The sequence below is a fragment of the Thamnophis elegans genome, chromosome 7, assembly GCF_009769535.1.
Source record: "Thamnophis elegans isolate rThaEle1 chromosome 7, rThaEle1.pri, whole genome shotgun sequence".
Taxonomy (NCBI): Eukaryota; Metazoa; Chordata; class Lepidosauria; order Squamata; family Colubridae; genus Thamnophis; species Thamnophis elegans.
Genome location: NC_045547.1, coordinates 10,877,037 through 10,895,859, shown reverse-complemented (window position 1 = coordinate 10,895,859; position 18,823 = coordinate 10,877,037).

Genomic DNA, 18,823 nt, shown 5'->3' with positions numbered 1-18,823 from the left:
CATATATATGTCTCTCTATGCACACACACACAGAGAGATATATATATGTATATATGTATATATGTATATGTATATATGTATATATGTATATATGTATATATGTATATATGTATATATGTATATATGTATATATGTATATATGTATATATGTATATATGTATATATGTATGTATGTATGTATATATATGTATGTATGCATGTATGTATGTATGTATGTGTATATATACATACATACATATATATATATGTATGTATATATATAAAGTCACAACCCTTGGTATGCCCAAATATGGGAGGAAGATTATTACTTCCATTCTCTGTCCTTTGGCTCGTCACAAGAGACCACCAGACAGAAACCCAATATTTTTTTTACTGTTGCCTTTTTGTTACATTTGTTATATTTGTGCTGATAAATAAATAAAGGGAGACTAGTATAGATCTATTTCAAGCTATTTAGCTCTCATCAGCTAGCCATACCCTTACTGGGATTTGAACCTGGGCTATATTACATACTAGGCAGACATCTTAGCCATTAGGCCACAGGCTCTTATCCGTTATTAGCGAAGCCAGGATGAAAGGTATCTATTAGATTTTTACAACCCCTGGTATGCCCAAATATGGGAGGAAGGTCACACTTCCATTCTCTGTCCTTCGGCTCGTCACAAGAGACCATCCAGGCAGAAACCCAATATTTTTACTGTTGCCTTTTTGTTCCTAGTATGTAATATAGCCCAGGTTCAAATCTCAGTAAGGGTATGGCTAGCTGATGAGAGCTAAATAGCTTGAAATAGATCTATACTAGTCTCCCTTTATTTATTTATCAGCACAAATACAACAAAATGTAACTCGAGCAATTTCAACCAAACTTTGTACACAGATTATTTACTCCCTGGAAAGCAATACTGTGATGATAAGACACCTCTCAGGGTATTCATTCTGTTAAGATACATCCTGTTGTGCCTTAAAATGGCTTCTACTGTACTGCCATAAAATGGCTTCTACTGTACAGTGCAATGGAGTTGCCATGGTAACGGTTTCACAGTACTCCACAAAGGGGGGGGGGCTCCCTCTGGTAAGGGGAAAAACCGAACGTTAGAAATTATGTTTAGTCCGGACATTTCCCCCCTATAAATAAATACCCAGGATTCCTCCGCCAGCTTCAGTGACTTCAGTTCTGGGAATTGAAGTCCATCCATTTTAAAGCTGCCATGGCTGAGAAATATTGATCGAGGCCTTGCCATCAAATAATTATTGACTATTTCACAACAAGATCTAGGCCATGTCTGTTAATGCTTTTGCAAACCTTGGCTGAATAAATGAGTACGTTTTCTGTTCCTGACTGTTTTTGTGCAGAGACCTTGTTTAATCCCAGAATAGCATTAATCTGTACATATTTGAATGGTCATCAGCATCAGCCAACATTGCAGTGTGAATGAAAATAATTCGTCTCAACTTCATCAAGCAAAAACACATTGCTAAAATTGCACAACTTTGGGTGGGAATGTGGCATTGCTAGGCATTTCAACCTGAAAAATCTGAGAAACATACTGTATTTTTGAAAAATGAAACTATTAAAAAAAAGGCTCTGTTATGATACCTTATTCTTACAAAACAAAATGTGAAACAAAATATAGGCAGTCCTCAACTTACAACAGTTCATTTAATGATTGCTCAAAGATACCACGGCACTGAAAAAAGTAAGTTATTACAATTTTTCCAAACTTATGACCAACACAGCAACCCCATGGTCACGTGATTTACATCTGGATGCTTGACAAATGGTTCATATTTATGAACGTTGCAGTGTCCCTGTGGGGGTCTTGTGTTGACCTTTGGCAAGCAAAATCAATGGGGAAGCCAGATTCACTTAACAACCATGGTACTAACTTATCAACTGCAGTGATTCACTTAAGAAATGTGGAATAAATGTCATAAAACAGGGCAACGCTCACTTAACAAATGTCTCACTTAACAACAGAAATTTTGGGCTCAGTTGTAGCACTTGTAAATCGAGGACTATCTGTATAGAGATATACAGATATGTAGGACAAGGGGGCGTGCAACATGTGATAGAATAATAGAACTGGAAGGGACCTTGGAGGTCTTCTAGTCCAACCCTCTGCTCAAGCTGGAGACCCTTTAGATCAGTGTTTCTCAACCTTGTCAACTTGAAGATGTCCGGACTTCAACTCCCAGAATTCCCCAGCCAGCGAATGCATTCGCTGGCTGGGGAATTCTGGGAGTTGAAGTCCGGACATCTTCAGGTTGACAAGGTTGAGAAACACTGCTTTAGATCGAAGGAGATATATAGGTAGAAGTAGATTGTTTAAAAATGTACATGTTGATGTGTGCCTAATGTTGGAAATGTAATCAGATACTCGGCACATATTATCACATGTGGTGGACATGTGCAAAAGCAAAAAAAAAAAAAATGGACAAAAATACATATATGGTTAGAAAAATTATTAAAGCAGCATATGGATAATAAGCCAGAAATATTTTTGTTAGGTATAGCACCAGAAAAGTTTGATTAAGGGAATATATGTTTAATATTATATGTTTTGACAGCAGCAAGAATTGTATTTGCACAGCACTGGAAAAATGAAGAAAGACCTACTGAAGAAGATGTAATTAGAAAAATACTAGTCTGTGCAGAAATGGACAGATTGACATTAAAGAAAAAAGAAAAAGAAGATACAGAATATTTTCAAACATGGGACATGTTTTATCAAGGGTTGAATAATAGAGGTAGGAATTAGGAACTGGAAAAGTAGTATTATGTAAGCAAATTGATCCAGACAATATACTGTTCACAAGAGCACTTATGCACGTAAAGAGAAAATGTATAAATAAACTGTTGTTTTTTTAAAAGATGAACATATTGGAAGTCAACTGACATTGGGTAGGTTCAAATTCTAGTACTCCCTCAACCTTAGAAGCTCAGTGAGTGAATCTGGATCTCCTAGCCCTACCCATCTTTCAATGAGGTTATTGTTGTGGGGAAAACTCAAGGACAAAATATACTGTGAGCTCCTGCAAGAAAGGTAAAACCAACATACTTTAAATAAAACTCTTGCTTTAACCTGTGTAATTAAAGGTTAAACAACAACCCCCTATCACAGTATTTTCTTGGTCTTTTAAGCATCTTTCTTCGTGAAAAGGTCATGGAAAATTAAAAGCTGGGCCACAGTTTTTACTAATTTGCCTAGTAAAGGTACCTCTTGACATTTTTTCCCCACTATTCAAAAATAAGAAAGGATGCAAAGCAACTAAGGATTGAAACTGTGTGAAAATATTTGTGTAGCGTGTATGTGCAACATCACAGCATAGTTGGCTTTTCCTTTTATCAGGTGGAAAAGTTGCTCTTTTTTTCCCCCTGCAATGCTGGCTAAGTGAAGTTAAACATTTCTTGAATGAAAGGCCAGAATAAAGCCGCAGTTAAACAAATAGCAGGCGCTTATCAACGCACTCTGTTGAAAGGTTGGCATAAGAGGTTCTAATATTGGTTCCTACATGCCACATCCTAAACTATGGTTCAGAGGATCAGCATTTACCTCTGGGATAGCTGTTCAAATACATGCTTGTTGATCAGAAAGGTTGGCAGTTCAGCGGTTTGAATCCCTAGTGCCATGTAACGGAGTGAACTCCCATTAATGTCCCAGCTTCTGCCAACCTAGCAGTTCGAAAGCATGTAAAGAATGCAAGTAGAAAAATAGGAACCACCTTTGGTGGGAAGGTAAACAGCGTTCCGTGCTCCTTCGGCGTTTAGTCATGCCGGCCACATGACCACGGAGAACGTCTTGAGACAGCACTGGCTCTTCGGCTTTGAAACGGAGATGAGCACTGCCCACTAGAGTCAGGAATGACTAGCACATATGTGCAAGGGGGACCTTTACCTTTACCTATTAATAGATGGAAAATTACAGCCTTATAATATTCTCCACCAAAACATTAATGCAGTGGTGGGGTTTCCCCCCCCCCCCAAATTTACCTCAGAGGGAAACTTCTTCAGCCCTTTCTCTTGGACAGTATTCTGTGTTAATAGCAATAGCACTTAGACTTATAGACTACTTCACAGTACTCTACAGCTCTCTCTAAGCAGTTTACAGAGTCAACATATTGCTCCCAACAATCCTGAGCCCTCATTTTATTGACCTCAGAAGGATGGACAGCTGAGTCAACCTCGAGCCTGGTGAGATTTGAACTGTCAAATTGCAGTCAGCTGGCAGTCAGAAATAGCCTGTAATGGTGGCAGTTAGTACCTCTCTTGAAAAGGCCCCATTAGAACAGTGATTTCTTTTCTTTGAAGATGTTTTGCTTCTCATCCAAGAAGCTTCTGCAGTTCTCTGTTTTTTCTTCGAAGATGTTTTGCTTCTCATCCAAGAAGCTTCTGCAGCTCTCTGGTTTTTCTTCGAAGATGTTTTGCTTCTCATCCAAGAAGCTTCTGCAGTTCTATGTTTTTTTTGAAGACTTCGCTTTTCATCCAAGAAGTGAAATATCTTCAAATAAAAACCAGAAAGTCCAGTTGCCTCTTGAAAAAGCGCCTTAGGGATTTCTATAAAGGAACACTAATTTTAGTAAAGCGTTCCGATCATAAATCATATATAGTAAGATATGTTAATAGGATTCAGTTTTCTCCTTGGTAGGTTATATGAATATAAAACCATATCGGTTCACCGATAAATGTGCGCTCGACAAAAGCAGGCCGACGAAACCACGGCGAGAAAACCCCAAGGTTGAAATTGTGTCGACGAATGAGCACAGAAGCGCGCCGACAACAGCGCATCTTCAACAAACTAATAACAACCTAATAATCCTAACCCTAGCCCTAGCCCTAGCCCTAACCCTAGCCCTAGCCCTAGCCCTAGCCCTAGCCCTAGCCCTAGCCCTAGCCCTAGCCCTAGCCCTAGCCCTTGCCCTAGCCCTAGCCCTAGCCCTAGCCCTAGCCCTAGCCCTAGCCCTAACCCTAACCCTAACCCTAAACCTAAACCTAATCCTAACCCTAACCCTAACCCTTACCTTAACTTAATTTTTTTGTCGGCACGTTGTTGTGGGCGTGTTTATGATGTCGCGGTTTTCTTGCCGCAGTTTCGTCAGCGCGCTTTTGTCGTGCGCTCTTTTGTCGGGTCAAGAACCATATCGCCACCAACACTGGAAGGGCAAACGATTCTATATTAAACAGGGAACAAACCTCACACTCATCAGCACTGATGATGTTACCTGATAGAGTCATGAAACATCTGCAAGAAAACAGCCAAACTCCAAGAGGACCGAGTGCTCCCCAGCTCAATCCCCGTGCTTCATATATTCTCTTCTGTTGCAATAAGACTAAGTTAAACCAGCAATTTGATAACTGGCTGTATTTGTAGAAGTCATTTCTTCCTGTTTCCATCCCCCTGCTTAGTTTGTGGTTTAGTGCTTTGAGTTCAAATCTTAATTCAAACCATTGGAGAATAACATGTGGTTCAATTTTCCTTAAAATGACATTGTAAAAGAAACAGAATATATATATCTAATGAAAAAAACACTTATTGACCAGCTGTGAGAGAGCTGAAGAAGGTTCCTGGATGAGAAGGGAAATGTCTTCAAAGTTTAGTTGCCTCTTGAAAAAGCACTTTTGGGTCTTCCATCTGTTTGCTTCTTGTCTTACCCTCAACTGTGTGGGAAGTTATCATCCAGTCCTCTCCCAGAAAAATGAAATATCCTAGGAAATATTGAAAAGGCAGAATATTTCTCTGGATATGAAAAGAAAGAAACATGTTTTAAAAGACAGAATAGTTGCCTGTAGCTTCCTGCCCATCCCCACTGTTAATGGGCCATTAAGAAGGCCAAGCTAGTCCCTTTTACATAATAAAGACTTCTCCACTGCAGCCCCAGGGGAGATGGGAGTAAAGGCATGATAATATTGGCCCTTTACTCAACTGACCACATGGCATCTGAGAACTTAACTAAACCTGGATTCAAAACACAGCCTAGAGAGTGGCCCCTGCATGGCCCCATGGGAGTCTGACAACCAATCAGAATACATTTCTTACACAGGAACAGGAAACAGAGAGGTGGGACTGAACAGGTTATAAAAAGCCTAGCAAGCCCCTTCCTCAGCCCTTCTCTTCTTCTCCACCAACATTGAAGCATGTGATCACCTTTTCTGTTCAGGGCTCAAGCCATGTGGCCCTGTCCAACAATAAACCATCTTTCCAAGCAGCCTCCATGTCTCCAGTGTCTTTTTCCCCACTTGGAGCTGAACCCAGAAGGACATTTCTTTCATCAACTGTTTTGGAAAATAGGTTGACTCTCTCCTCTTTGTGACAGCCTCTCAATATATTGGAAGACTGATGTCACTTAGTCCTTCTCTTCATTAGACTGGAGAACTCAGTTCCTGCACCTGTTCTTCATATGTTTAAGCCTCCAGTCCCCTATTCCCTTTATTTCCTTTCAATTTTGTGAAGTGAGGTACCAGGTTCCCTTAAGAAGTAATTCTTTTCTTTCTCTTTTTTTAAAAAAAACAACAACAGGAAATGCTGAACACACACATGCACACGCACACACACACACGAATAAGCTGATAATTTCCCAAGAGAATTCATTTTCTTATTTATTATTTGTGAAGAAAACTCTAGTTTGAAAGTTATTAATCACTTTACAGCTGAATAATTTCAAAACGTATTTATGTCTTCAGGAAAAATAATGCTGAGAATATATCATGACGAAAAATACCAGCTGTTACACTCAGGAAAGCTTCAGAAATTAAAATCAATCAGTTGTGTGATAAATAGGATGGATGCACTTACATGCTGAACGAAACTAAAGCTTTGGAACTTGTATCTCATCATTCTTTCTGGATTAATTGAAGGACAGATACAAATGGATTATGTTACATTCTTCCAAATTATCTTTTTAAGAACTACCCTTTAAAGAAACCATTCATTTATCTCTAGTTCATTGCTAAGACATTTCTTCAAATTGATCAGCCCTTGTGGGGGTCAAAGCTACGCTGGTTAAAATTCAGGATGACATAAATGCTGATAAAGATCACATTAAAATAATGGACACTGCTAGTTTTTAAAAGAAAAATTTAAAGAATTGTGTCATTCAACTAGACATACCAGTTCCTGCAGCTGTTCTTCATATGTTTTAGCCTCCAGTCCCCTAATCATCTTCGTTGCTCTTTTTCTCTGCACTCTTTCTAGAGTCTTAACATCACTTTTACATTGTGGTGGCCAAAACTGGATGCAGTTTTAAGTCAAGAACTACCTGTATTGTACCAAAGGTGCTTTTTTCAAGAGGCAACTACAATTTCTTGAAAGAAAGTTGCCTCTTTAAAAAAAAACACCTTCGGGACAACTATGTCCTGGATGACTGAGAATCTCCATAGATAGCTATAGGTAAAGATAAAGGTTCCCCTTGCACATATGTGCTAATCATTCCTGTCTCTAGGCGGTGGTGCTCATTTCCATTTCAAAGCCAAAGAGCCAGTGCTGTCTGAAGACGTCTCCGTGGTCATGTGGCTGGCATCGGACCTGGGTACCTGAGAGACCGCCGCCTGCCGATTATCTCTCTCAGACCAATTAGATCGCACAGGTTAGGTCTCCTCCGGATTCCATCTGCCAGCCAATGTCGGCTGGCGACTCCCCGGGGGAGGGCCTTCTCTGTTGCAGCTCCGGCCCTCTGGAACGAGCTCCTTGTTGAGATCCGGATCCTTACTACCCTCCCGGCCTTCCGCAAAGCCACCAAGTCCTGGCTGTTCCAGCAGGCTGGGGGGAGCTGAGAAGCATCTACCTCCACGGAAATTATGAATGTTGGTTTTGTTTTTAATATGTTGTCTTTGTCTCGTTCCCCCCTTTCCCTTGTCTTTTGTGAGCTGCCCGGAGTCCTCCGGGAGTGGGCGGCATACAAGACAAATACATAATAATAATAATAATAATAATAATAATAATAATAATAATAATAATAATAATAATAATAATAGCCCCCTGGGTGGGGCCCGACTAGTAACCAATGCCAAATCTGGCGAAACAACTGGCCGCTGTGATACAATTGTATAATAATAATAATAATAATAATAATAATAATAATAATAACAACAACAACAACAACAACAACAACAACAATGACTCAATGCCAAAGGGGCACGGAGCGCTGTTATCTTCCCACCAAAGGTGGTCCCTATTTATCTACTTGCATTTTTTACGTGCTTTCAAACTGCTAGGTCGGCAGAATCTGGAACAAGTAATGGGAGCTCACTCTGTTACGCGGCGCTAGGGATTCGAACCACCAAACTGCCAACCTTTCTGATCGACAAGCTTAGCGTCTTAGCCACCGAGCCACTACATCCATTGTAGATACCTATACTTTAAACCCCCTCCCTCCAGTTCTCAGTCCTTTGCAAAAGATTTCAGAGAGTTGTGCAGGAGCATTAGCGAAATGAGGTTAAAAAAAGTCAAACTGTGGCTCCCTGGTGTTAAGGGCCCTATTGCAGCTGAATTAAAGCAAGGAGAGGAGAGTAGAAGGCGTAGGCAGAGAAAGAAAAAAAATAATTATGCAAATGAAAGTTTGTAAATGTCAGTGGGCTCTGACTCAGTATTTGCAATTTTTAATATGCAATCCTGTTTTACATCACAAGCGAGAATTCTTGAGGATTGATGTCTACAAGTGGTTCAGTTGCTACCCTTATGAAATGGATCAGATGTATTCCCCCCCGCTCCCCAAGTTTATTGTATGCGTGATGCGTGAATACCGAAATTCCCACAGTGGAGGAATGGATTGTAAAAACGTCAGAACGAGCTGGAATGACAAAACCGACCTGTTTTGGTCACACACACACACACAAACCCCCCACAAAAACTTTTGGGGAAAAAATTGGAAACCTTATATGGATTTTTTTGCTGAAAGAAAAAAAGAAATGAAAAGAAAAGATTTATGGATTTGAAGCCAAGTTTCACCTAATCTGTACTGTACAATTGGTTTTTCTTGCCTAAGTGTAAAACTATATTTTCTCTATGTTGAATTTCATTTTTTTAGATAGGGCCCAGTGTTCAGGGTCTGCCGAGATCCTTCTGGATCTTAAGCCTATTTTCTGGGATATTGGCTATTCCTGCCAGCTTAGTGTCATCTGCAAATTTGATGAGTTCCTGTCTGTCTGTCTGTCTGTCTGTCTGTCTGTCTGTCTCCATCCATCCATCCATCCATCCATCCATCCATCCATCCATCCATCCATCCATCTATCTATCTATCTATCTATCTATCTATCTATCTATCTATCTACCATCTATCTATCATGTATGTCTTTTTTCTGCTCCAACTCCCAAAACTAAAACAAACCATGGAAATATCTTCCCCCCTGTTTTTTGATAATGTTCCAGATCGCTTTGTGTTTTATTTGCAAAACAAAATACAGCTTATGAGCAGAAACCTAGGTCCTTTACCGTGTTTCATTCTAATTCATTCAAGGAAATAGGGCATGAATAATACTGCATGACATTCTCCCACTGATGTCACGGTTATGCTCCACTCCATAGAAGGTCATCTTCACATCAGAGAAACATAAAATTGCAAGCACAATTCACAACTCATTTCTCCTCCTAAATATCCTGCCCGGACTTTTGTTTGAAGAATCAATTTTGGGGGAAGGGATGGGGAAGAAGGGAGCTTCCATTTACAAAATAACTGGAAAACAGATGGCTTGAAAAACTACGAGAAACAGGTAAGAGTGAGACACAGATGGGCAATATTGCACTGAAAGACAGATGACAGAATGTAATAGCTAAACCTTTGGGCAGGTTTTCTAAAACATGTTTTTATCCCATCTTTATTATTTTTATAAACAAGGCAGCAAGCATCCTGAATAATATTCCTTCCTCCTCCTATTTACCCTGCATCAATTTGCTGATGAAACTCCCTCATCCCACATTATAATTTTCAGGATCATTTTAACTCTCATTAATGCTGATGTGAATTTAATTTCCTTTGTGTAAAGAGAAATGCAATTGAAACAGGAGTGCTGGAAAAAAAAATCAAGAGAAAAGCTGACATCAGCAGAACCGGGTCAAATATATCTGACTTCATCCCACCCTACCCCCACCTTCTGATCACAACTGAGCCCAAATTTTATGTTGTTAAGCAAGACAGTGGGTAAGTGAGTTCTACTCCATTTTACAATCTCCCTTGCCATTGTTGTTATGTGAATCGCTGCCATTGTTAAGCAAGCCACATGGTTGTTAAGTGAATCTGCCTTCCCCATTGTCTTTGCTTGTCAGGAGGTCGCAAAAGGGGATCACGTGACCCCAGGCCACTGCAACCGTCATAAATACGCGTCAGTTGCCAGGCATCTGAATTTTGACCACGTGACTACGGAGATGTTGCAACTGTCACGAGTGTGAAAAATGCTCATAAGTTGGAACTTTGAGTGGTCAGTAAATGAACTGTTGTAAGTCGAGGACTTCCTGTAAACTGTAAGGGAATTTCTTTAAAGAGGATCAGAAAGGAACAATCTAGAGTTTTTCATATCTACCGAGCCTAATAGCATGAGATCAGTTTCAGTTCCTCCTTCTGAAGATCTGGGAGAGAAAAATTGCAGAAGGCTCTTTTCCCCTTAAGCTATGGAGTTAATTTGTCACTGAGGTAAATGTGACTTCCAGATTTCCCAATTCCTACATTTAACTCCTGGATTATTCCCATCATTAGCAAGTTAGTCAGAATTAGTAATGTCCTCCAGATGTTCCATATGCTGGGGTAACCATGTGCCATTTTAAAAAGGTTTACAGCTGCCAGTGAAGGCCAGAGCAAGCTAATGACATGTTTCTCTGGTAGAAAATCTAGCTCAATTTCCAATGAGGTCACAGACAAAAATCCAATGGATTTTATTTGTGTGCGTTGACGCTCACCCAGTTGCTAAATGCCGAAATCCTATGTGAGGACAGAGACGGAAGACTACTGTGGGAAAAATCCACAGCTAAATCTTTGTGCAATCCATGCTCTCCTAATCCATGGCCTTAGAAAACAGTAAAATAAGCAGAACAGATTATCTCACCAAGATCAAACTGTCTGCACTATCTCAGTGAAGATTCCTGTAGTAAAACCACTGCCTGTCAGAATTGTTGGTTTTATACGCTGACTTTTATTTATTTTTTTGAAAGCTGTACTGTGCATTCTTAAGAAACACGAGGACTGGAACACAGAATAGTGCTGATCTGGATTCCTCTATGTGCTACCGTTGATCTCCAGTATATGCAAGGTCTTTCTCCATGGCTCCACATTATAACTTTTTTAAAAATGTTCTTTTTGTGTGCAAAAATAATTTGTCTGCATGCTCAGTGTGCATGCGCATTTCCACCAAAAAAGGTCTGTGCATGTGCACAACATTAGAAAAGGGGGGGGAGCATAGAACTGGTTCGGGCATATGTCCACCCAAGTTACTACTTACTTGGCCGAACCAGGCTGAACTGGTAGGAACCTACCTCTGTCACGGGGGGAGGTGGGACACATGATAGCTCAGCAGTTAAACAGCCTGAGCTTGTCAGCAGAAAAGCCAACAACCTGGTTTGAGTGCTGTGCGATAGAGTGAGCTTCCGTTTCTGCCCCAACTCCTATCCATCTAGCATTTCGAAAGCATGCAAATGTAAGTAGATTAAGAGGTACTACTGTGTTTCCCCCAAAATAATACAGGGTTTTATTTTCTTTTGAATCACCCCCCCAAAAAAATAAATGCTTGGCCTTATTTTTGGAGAGGTCTTATTATTTTTGAGGTGCAGGAGGTGACGAGCATGGACACCTCATGGCTGTGTTGCATGTCGCTGGGCCTGCCGCTCTTTTAGCGGCAGCCATTAGTGTGACAGAAGGAGCGCGGGGGCTAGGGTTGCGGAAGCGGCCGTTAGGTAAGGGTGTGTGGAGTGCATGGGGCATATCCACCCCCTTACCCTGCTCCAGTCTCACCTCACCTCGTGTTGTTTGCACGGCAACCAACCAGAGGAAATGGCGAGGACCGGCTGCGCATGTGTTTATTTTCAGGGAGGGCTTATTTTCGGGGAGGGCTTTTTTTGGCGCATGCACTCAAAAGCCCGATTACCCAGGGAGGTCTTATTTTCTGGGAAACTGGGTACTTTTTTAGGAAGGCAACAGCATTCCATGCCCTTTTGGCATATGGTCATGCTGGCCACATGATCATGGAAAATGTCTTTGAACAATACTGTCTCCATTAGCCAAGAAATGGACATTGTCCAGCCTGCAGCCATTCCTTTAAGAATCTTTGGCCTGCCACACTCTTATTAAGTGGAGTGTTTAGCAAGGGGTAGAATGTGTTGTTTTCAAAATAAAAAATTCCTTCCTAGAAGCTCAAAGTCATCTTTTGTCTCCCAAACCTTTGCACCTGATCGGAAGCAGTTGGGCATAGGTGCTAGCATGGAAGAAGAAGATTGGACCATGTGATGGATTGTGGGTGTGGGGACAAGATCATGAACTTTTAACTGGGTGGGATTCTGATGTAACTTCCAGAGTTGGAATCCCACAGCATGATGCCAACATGCCTGCCTTATTAAATTGGAACTTTAAGCATAGATTTGCCTTTGACTCTGATTTAATTCTGCATGATATTTGGAATGCTGACAGACATGAGCACCAAGCCCTAGAATCAACCTTGACTGGCCAGGAAAACCTTTACCTTTGTTATGTCGCAGTGCAAATGCTCACACTCTATCCCCAACATTTTGTATGAACTAACGAATGATCCTCAAAGAAGGCGAAGAAACGTTGAAAGCAAGGAGATGGTTTTGAGTTACCTTAAATATTATACTATTATGAGAGTCGTCTGATGTAGTGATTAAAGGCAGCAAGCTAAAAACCAGAAGACTGTGAGTTCTAGTGTTGCCTTAGGTGCAAAGTCACCTGGGTGATCTTGGACAAGTCCTCCTAAAAAGAAGGTGGCAGGGGAAACCCACTTCTGAAATCTTGCCCAGAAAACTTCAAGGACTTGTTCATTTTGTTGCTTGGATGTCAAGGTTAACTTAAAGGTATCCAAAACAAAAAACTAAAAGAAAATGCACCACCTTATTAGAAGATATGGACATTCATTGTCAATTACAGGTAGTCCTCGACTTACAACAATTTGTTTAGTAACCATTCAAAGTTAGAATGGCACTGAAAAAGTAACTTATGACCTTTTTTTTTGGTATTATGGCCATTCCAGCATTCCTATGGTCAGATGGTGATTTGTGACCTTCTGACAAGCAAAGTCCAGGGGAAACCATATTCACGTAATGCCGTGTTACTAACTTAGCAACTGCAGTGACACACTTAACAACTGTGGCAGAATGTCTTAAAATAGGGCAAAACTCAGTTAACAATTGTCTCACTTAGCAACAGAAACGTTGGGCTTAGTTGTGGTTGTTATGTCAAGAACTACCTCCGTGGCACGACAAAACCGTGCTCGTCAAAATAGCGGTGATAAAACCGCGTCGCTAAAGCCGCGACGTCATCACCGTGCGTCATCACTGCCGCGACAACAGCACGGCGACAGAAGGGCGCTTTAAAACAGCGCAGCGGCAGAAAGCCGATTTAAATTAAGGTAAGGGTTAGGATTAGGTTTGGGGTTTGCTTTAGGGTTAGGTTTAGGGTTAGGTTTAGGGTTAGGTTTAGGGTTAGGTTTAGGGTTAGGTTTAGGGTTAGGTTTAGGGTTAGGGTTAGGGTTAGGGTTAGGGTTAGGTTTAGGGTTAGGTTTAGGGTTAGGTTTAGGGTTAGGTTTAGGGTGCTGAGTGCTTCGGAAGGCGCGGATTTGCCCTCCGCGGTTATGTCATCGCGGTAGGGTCGAGTTTTTCTTAGCGCTTCGGATGGCGCGGATTTGCCTCCGCACTTATGTCGGCGCAGATAAGGGCTTCTCGGTTTTGTGGTGGAACCAACTACCTCTATAGAGTAACTAGGTTCACACAAAAAATATAATCTGGAATTTGTTTTTTCTTAAAAGTAGAGTTACAGTCATAATATAACTGTGGTGCCCGAGTAGAATATCTAGTGAGAATAGTCAAAAAAGTCAAGACAGCAGCTACAATATTGAGACTGAAGATACCTAGGTTTATGTCTATGTGACATACACTCTTTTAAGTTTTTAACCACATCCTGTGGGTTGCTGCCAGCGTTACTGCCAGTTCACTTTTTTGCATGCTTTTCTTGCACATGAACAGTTGCCTGAACATTGTTCTATGCATGCACAGAACATTATAAAATAACTAAAAAACATGCCAGCAACAGCATGGGCAACCGGAGAACTGGTTTGGGGGCGTGGCCAGCCTGGTATCCCTACCGGTTCGGCGACCCAGTCACAATTTCCACTACTAGTTTACCTGAACCGGTGCGAATCAGTAGCAACTCACTTCTGCTGTGGACATCCCTACCATCTGTTGACCCGCTTCATGTAAGGTGCTGAGTCAATGCTAGATTTCCTACTGGGTGCGCAGTGATGAAGTAGCCAACCCAAATTTTATTGAAGATGAGTAAGTTGTACTAACCCACCAGAGTTTCGAGCCCAATGCCCTGTTGGGAAATCTGGCATAACGCAATCCCTGATGGGTAATGATTAATATATGCAATTAGACTAATGAGACTGTTTGCAATAAATAGATTGTATTGCAAGCAGTCTCATTAGTCTAATTCTTCGACTTTGCTGTAAGATGCTGGTGGCGTATAAAGAAATATAAACAGGGACGTGCAGTCACTAGAGGCAAGGGAGGCGGAGCCTCACCACTCTCCTCAGGAAAAGAAAAGAAATTTAAATATTTTTTAAAAAATAATTAAAGCCAAGATAGTTGCTACCAGATTCCAGGTCACAGTGGCTTGGTGTCTGCTTAGTGTTAACCAAAGCAGGAGGCGAGAGAACTCGGGGCCTCTTTTCCATAAGGAATTTTTCACCTTCTAAAAGTTAAGAAAGAGTTAAAAGGCAAAGAAGTTCAGATGGAAAAGAGGCACTAATTCTCCCGCCTCCTGATCTGGAAGCAGCCAATCATGTCTTCTTGAGCACGCTTACGTTGGGCGGGTTATTTCGGAGGGCGCGCTTCAGACGAGAGAGTAGTGGGGGAGAAGGAGGAGGCTCGCTCTTCACCCCTCCCCAATCTTCCCAGGGTCCAGATTCCCTTCGCTGCAAGCCTTGCTGTCTCTTGCATCCCAAAGGTGGGTGGGTGTGGGAGCTTTGGTGGCCCCAATTCTTCTCTGGTGGGTGGGGGGTGTCTCCTGGGGCTGCTGGCTAGATAGACTCCCGAGGAGCGACTCCTTCCCTCCTAGTCCCCCTGTGGGTGGCTGGAAATGTCCGCGCATTTCAGCCAGCCACAAAACGCTTAGCCGGGGGTTTCCTTACAAGAGCCAGGCGGGAGAAGCCCTCGCTTCTTTCTTGTGGAGACGGCCACTTTGCATCGCGGGAGCCGCCAAGCGCCTTTGCTGCAGACCCGGGCGCTTGGCGGCTCCCGCGGTGCAAATCCCCCCCCACCGCCGAGGCCGCAAATTCCCCCCCCCACCGCCGAGGCGTCGCAAAAGGATGCCCAGCTGAGCCTCACCAGGCATAAACCTCACCGCACGTCACTGAATATACAACATGTCCCATTAAACAATAAACAGATTCTGCACTGGACAGGTGATACTTCACCCTGGAGTTGGTGACTTCCAAGCTCCCTTCCAACTCTTATTATTATTATTATTCATTTATTGTTGGGCACATTCCCATCACATTTTGGTAAAGACAGAAGAGATAAAAATACAAAATATGGAAATATAAAGTCTAAAATATTATAAATGTATATCTAGATTTTAGATAGATAGATAGATAGATAGATAGATAGATAGATAGATAGATAGATAGATAGATAGATAGATAGATAGATATAGATATATAGATATAGATAGATAGATAGATAGATAGAGATAGATAGATAGATAGATAGATAGAGATAGAGATAGAGATAGAGATATATAGATATAGATATAGATATAGATATAGATATAGATATCGATATCGATATCGATATCGATATCGATATCGATATCGATATCGATATCGATATCGATATAGATGGAGATGGAGATGGAGATGGAGATGGAGATGGAGATGGAGATGGAGATGGAGATAGATAGATAGATAGATAGATAGATAGATAGATAGATAGATAGATATAGAGATAGATAGATAGATAGATAGATAGATAGATAGATAGATAGATAGATAGATAGAGATAGAGATAGATAGATTAGGTTAGATAGATAGATAGATAGATAGATAGATAGATAGATAGATAGATAGATAGATAGATAGATAGATAGAGATAGAGGTAGATAGAGATAGAGATAGAGAGAGAGAGAGAGAGAGATAGAGATAGAGATAGAGATAGAGATAGAGATAGAGATAGAGATAGAGATATGTATCTATCTATCTATCTATCTATCTATCTATCTATCTATCTATCTATCTATCTATCTATCTATCTATCTATCTATCTATCTATCTTTCATTTGTCCCAGCCAGGAAATCAACATTGTAGGCTCTATGTTGGTACTCTATCACTTATATGTTGCATAGTTTGTTTTTCAGCACCACAATCACAGCTCGGTGATGGTATTCTGTCCCACTTAAAGAGGGAATCTGCACATCAACCATGGCTAGTGCAAATTTGTTTCAATGTTGTCCATATCACACAGGGATGGTCAACATTCTAGGCCTCTAAGGCAGTGATTCTCAACCTGTAGTCCGTGGACCCCTGGGCGGCCACAATGTCATTACAGAGGGTGAGCAAAGCTTGAACAAATGTTATGATTTAAATCAAGTTAAGTTTTGGTGGTTCACGGCCATGATCCCTGGCCACAAAGGTATTTAAAGGGGGTCCGTGAAGAAAATGTTGAGAACCATCGCTCTAAGACAGTGATGGTGAACCTTTTTGGCATCAAACCGGAATGCATGTGCATGCATGTTCATGGGTGTGGGCCAGAGCATGAGAAATCTGAAGGCCAGCTGGCCGGCATGCACATGCCTGGTTTTTTGGCTATTTTCTCGGCCGTTTTGGGCCACAAAAAAGGGCCTGAAAAATGGTCTGCTTTGGGGTCCGTTTTCAGGCCATTTTGGGGTTGTTTTTAGGCTGTTTTTCAGCCATTTTGTGCATCAAAAGCAGCCCGAAAAGCAGCTTGAAAACAGCCCACAGAACAGCTTGAAAATGGTCTGGAAATGGGTGAAAAAAGGCCAACAATGCCCCCAAAACAGGCCTTTTGGGGCCATTTTCAGGCTGTTTCCTGATGCTCCAGCTTCCACAAAGACCAGCTGGTGATGGCACGCATGACCACAGAGACAGCTCTGCATGCCACCTCTGACACGTGTGGCATTGCCATCACGGCTCTAAGAGATTCCTGAACCAATGGAATTACAAAGGAGGAATAATCATCACCTTTGATTGACTGAACCCCACCTTTAAAATAATGAGAACTGCAACCATAGCAACAGAGAAAATTAAAACTTCTGAGCTGGTACATGGTGAGCAGTCCCATCATCAGCTGGTTGAACTTGGCCTCGTTTACTGGAAAACTCAAGAATAGCTCTGAAATTGTTCTGTGGCTGTTACCACTGGCTGGTCCAGGAACATGGACAAATATGGAAAATAATGGGAAATGAGCAAGTATTTTGGGAAATGGTGATATTCAAAAGGAATCTATCCTAATCAAGGAAGATAGGCAATTCTGAAACGTTATCAACTGGGCTTCTGTCTAGATACCACAAGATATATCTGGAGAAACAGATCCAAATATCTGGGGTTTTAGTCATTCAAATCACTTGCAAGTCTTAAGGGTTTTCACAGAACTGCTACTGAAAATAATGCCAGATTCGGTCACAAAACCAAAATGCGGATCTCATCCAGTTTAGGGTGTGATATTTTTTCTGGATGAAGAGTGTTTCTTTTCTCCCATTAAGGAAAAGGAACTAGGTGGGGCTTTCTTGGATTGTGTGTGTGTTTGTTTTGTACCCAAAATGGCTGAATTTACAGGCAGAGGTCAGTACTAGCCTTTAAATGCTACTTTTTAAACATATTTTTAAAAATTATTATTTTTTATGATGTTGCTGTAAATCTTATTATATTGCTTTGATGCAGGAGAACTTATCCAATAGAGAGTGCAGATTATTATTATCTCTTTCAAAGATTGTCCCTGGCTATCATCACTCCTAAGCGGTTCACAACTTCAAGCTGTTTAGTCTTTTAAGTGGCTGCCGATTTCATGAGTTTGAGCTTTGGGGAACTGTCTTAGTCTTAAACCTAAATGGGAATTTTAGTAAACTGGGACATTAAGCTGAAATGTTGCCTCTGGATTCAGATTTTAAGAGTGGCTCAAGATCCCAGCATATAAAATCCCTTGTGAGCCTCAAGTCTCTTTGTTGAGGGACATGGCATTGTATGGAAGCATTTTCTAGTTAAGGTGGCCTTGATCTGTGCCTGCTCATCATGATCGCAAGTCATGGTGGTCATAAAATGGGTTTAGGTGCTAACTGGATAGAAGCTCATCAGAGGGAGATCCAACCTGGAAAAGGATAAATTTTCTGGCAGTGAGAACAATTAAACAATGGAACAGTTTGTCTACTAGAGTTGTGGGTATCCCATTGCTAATGGTTTTCAAGAAAAGATTGGGTTACCATTTGTCTGAGATGGTATAAGAACTCCTGATTTGGGCCAGGCACTGGATTTAGAAGACTTCCAGCCCCTTAATTCTAATCTGAAGGTTCAAAACTCTCCACACCTTAGTTTTCTTAGACTGTAATCCCCTCTATTGTCACAATGCTTTGACCTCTGCAAACATCCAAGTTGGTTGGAAGTGT